A 2,942-nucleotide genomic window follows, 5' to 3' on the forward strand; every position below is an offset into this window, starting at 1 on the left:
GTTCTGTTTACTCCACCCACCTAAGGGTTGGCCTATCAAGGGGCCTAGGCAGTTTCTTTATTCCTTAACAAATGAAATCAACAGATTGATATATGACACTCCCACATCAATTCAGTAATCACACATTTACAAGAGGTTATGGCCATCATGTGTACATCTGCACAAATAAAGACAAACAATGGTCAAGAATCTGTGTCTGAGAAACAGTTTTTTTGCTTATTATAATATACAGCATACTACAGGTATTCCAAATATTCCTACAGGTTAGGCAGTTATAGAAAGTTCAAATCAAACTATAAAGGATATGTTAAACAAGCAGAAAGGGATGGGAAATACCCCCAGAAATGATTGCATAATGCTTTATTAATCTTGAATTTTCTTAACACTAATGTGAATGGAACAGCAGCAGAGAGAAAATAAGCAGTTGCCCATAGTTAGGGTAAGCAGATAGAATGTGTCGTGTGCACAGTTGGATGGAGTTCCACAATAAAAGGAAACAAAAACATTATGTAAAGTGACATAGCCAGTCACACAACTTTCTACTTATATTTCATTGGTGACAAGCCCCAACTTAGCAAGATAAAGCAATGTCTTGGTTACAGTGGTCAAAGGTAGTGAATGATAGCAAGGAACCCCAACAAAGCTTTTGATGGGGGCATGAGGGCTGTTCTGAATATGATGTGGTGGCATTTGCAAGCCTTGAGACTATTTTCAGACTAACTAAACCATACATCTAAGAGACTGATTGCATTTGCACAGTCCACAGTGGTCTGATGCTATAGTCCATGGATAGAGCACTTACCTAATGTGCACAAGCCCTAAAATCAAATCCTAACCCCATGAAACAATCTACACTCAAGCCACTAAAATGAGATAAATATCAAAAGTCTAGAACAGATTCTGGCTCCCCGTTGGAAGTTTATTGTGTGTGTGCAGAACTGAAAAGCAGAACAACCTTGCAATAAGAACTTTACTAAATTCTCTACACATAGAATGGAAACAACCTGCATGGTCAGTCTCACTTACAGGAAAATCTTCCCTGTCCCCAGTTCAAGTCAACAGAGACTTAACATTGTCCTTGGAATGTCATTGTTTACAAATTCTACCAGCAGAGGACAGAAAATATAATCATGGAGACCTCTAGCCAGAAACCTGTGTATCTCACCACACAGCAAATTTGTGGAGGTCTGAGTCCTGGATTTCTCAGTCTACAAAAGGTTTATTTGTTACCATTTGTAAATTACTGAGATTTGTTGTCTGAGGTTTCTGTCCTGCCCAGTTCCCACAATCGTTAAATCCCAAAGAAATCACACAGAGTTCTACATTAGTTATAAACTGATTGGTCCATTAGCTCAGGCTTCTTATTAACTCTTATAATTTATATTAGCCCATTATTCTTGTCTATGTTAGCCATGTGGCTCAGTACCTTATTCAGCAGGGCAGTCACATCTTACTTTTTCAGTGGCTCGGTCAGGACTGCAGACTAGGCTTTCCTCTTCCCAGAATTCTTCTGTTCTCATTGACCCACCTTTGCTTCCTGTCTGGTTGTCCCACCTATACTTTCTGCCTGGCTACTGGTCAATCAGTGTTTATTTAAAATATAATTGACAGAATATAGACAATTGTCCCATACCAGAGATTATAATTTTTTTTTGCTTTGTTTCTGAGATGTGAGTCTTGTTATCTTGGCATGGGCTTATGTAATTCTCCATTCTCAGTGTGCAGACATCTGAGGTCACAGATGCTAAGGGCTGAATTTATAGTTTATGTTTTTTTAGGAACAGCATTACACAAATGAAGTTGATGGATTTTGGGAAATCAGATTTTCTTTGGCAACTTAGAAGTATGAGAAAACATGAACTAGATGAGAGAGGACAAGGGATTTCCTGACGTCAACAGTGCCGGAAGCTTCTGTTTTATTTGAAAAGGGTCTGAGGCTTGGAGATGAGGAGAGAGAAGATGAGAGGAAGATGATGGGAGGAAGAAAATAAGGAGGGAGCCTAAAAGAGTGAAGTGTTAAAGAAGATGAGGGGAACACACATCCATATGGTTGTGAGATCATTTATTGATTCTAATAAAATGTACCCAGAAGTATGAGTACCATACAGAGGGTTTGTCATACACAATGAAAGAGCAAATACTGAGGTTAAAAATGCTTGTGTGAGTGTTGGAACAAATAAAGTAAAATAAACACACTTTTTAATCTCAGGATGTCCACATCTTCCCTCAACTCCACCCATCTTTTCTGTAACTGGCACTAAAGCTCTACATGGTTGGCCTGAGCCCCCTTTAGCTCCTGGATCTTCTGAGGCAGAGTCTTTGTCCAGAACTGCAGCTTCCTGGCCTTCAGGCCTTGACCCACAGCAGGATAGATGTCCAGCTTCAGGTACTGCTCATCATGGATCAACTCAGGCCAGTAGGGGAGACCCTCACTGTTGGGGTTCCTGTGGGTATGTCACCAATAGGGAAGGGTGAGGTCTCTCTCATTCAAGGTGTGATCATCCCTTGATTGGGGTCAGAGCAGTGGGTGAGTAGGCCAAGGGCCTGAGAGTGCAGGAGGACTGGTGTATAGACGTAGAACACAAAGGACACTCACTAGCGTCTCATCCATATAAACCAAGGGAAGCTATCTAGTTTTGTATCTTTCTCTGAGAGGGAAAATCAATACTGTGACTCACACAGCAGGTCTCTGTGGGATGAGAAGAAACTAAATCTAGACAGTATCTGCCTTAGTGTGCCCCAAGCTGGAGGAGATTATGGTGTAATTAAGAGCCTACATATGCTAATGAGACACATCTACATAGGAGCCCTGGATGGAGACCCAACCATAAAGAGGTTGAGGGAGGGATATGTTCTTACCCATATCTTGCAAAGTTGGTCCAGTACTTCATCATCCTCCTGTTCAGCAGCTTTTCCTCCTCAGTGAGTTCAACTGCAGACAA

General features: G+C 41.0%; 1 protein-coding gene and 1 long non-coding RNA gene across 2 annotated transcripts in view; both read right to left on the reverse strand.

Moving 5' to 3' along the window:
- Positions 1 to 2,942, reverse strand: part of LOC101985034 (pyrethroid hydrolase Ces2a-like) — a 14,367-nt gene that overhangs the window by 3,588 nt on the left and 7,837 nt on the right. The window lies entirely within an intron of this gene.
- Positions 2,046 to 2,927, reverse strand: LOC101983700. The gene is made up of 2 exons (XR_258970.2): positions 2,860 to 2,927; positions 2,046 to 2,444 (listed from the first exon to the last, which is right to left on the reverse strand). It is a non-coding gene; the product is annotated as an uncharacterized LOC101983700 (long non-coding RNA).

The sequence above is a fragment of the Microtus ochrogaster genome, unplaced genomic scaffold (assembly GCF_000317375.1).
Source record: "Microtus ochrogaster isolate Prairie Vole_2 unplaced genomic scaffold, MicOch1.0 UNK170, whole genome shotgun sequence".
In the NCBI taxonomy this organism is placed as follows: Eukaryota; Metazoa; Chordata; class Mammalia; order Rodentia; family Cricetidae; genus Microtus; species Microtus ochrogaster.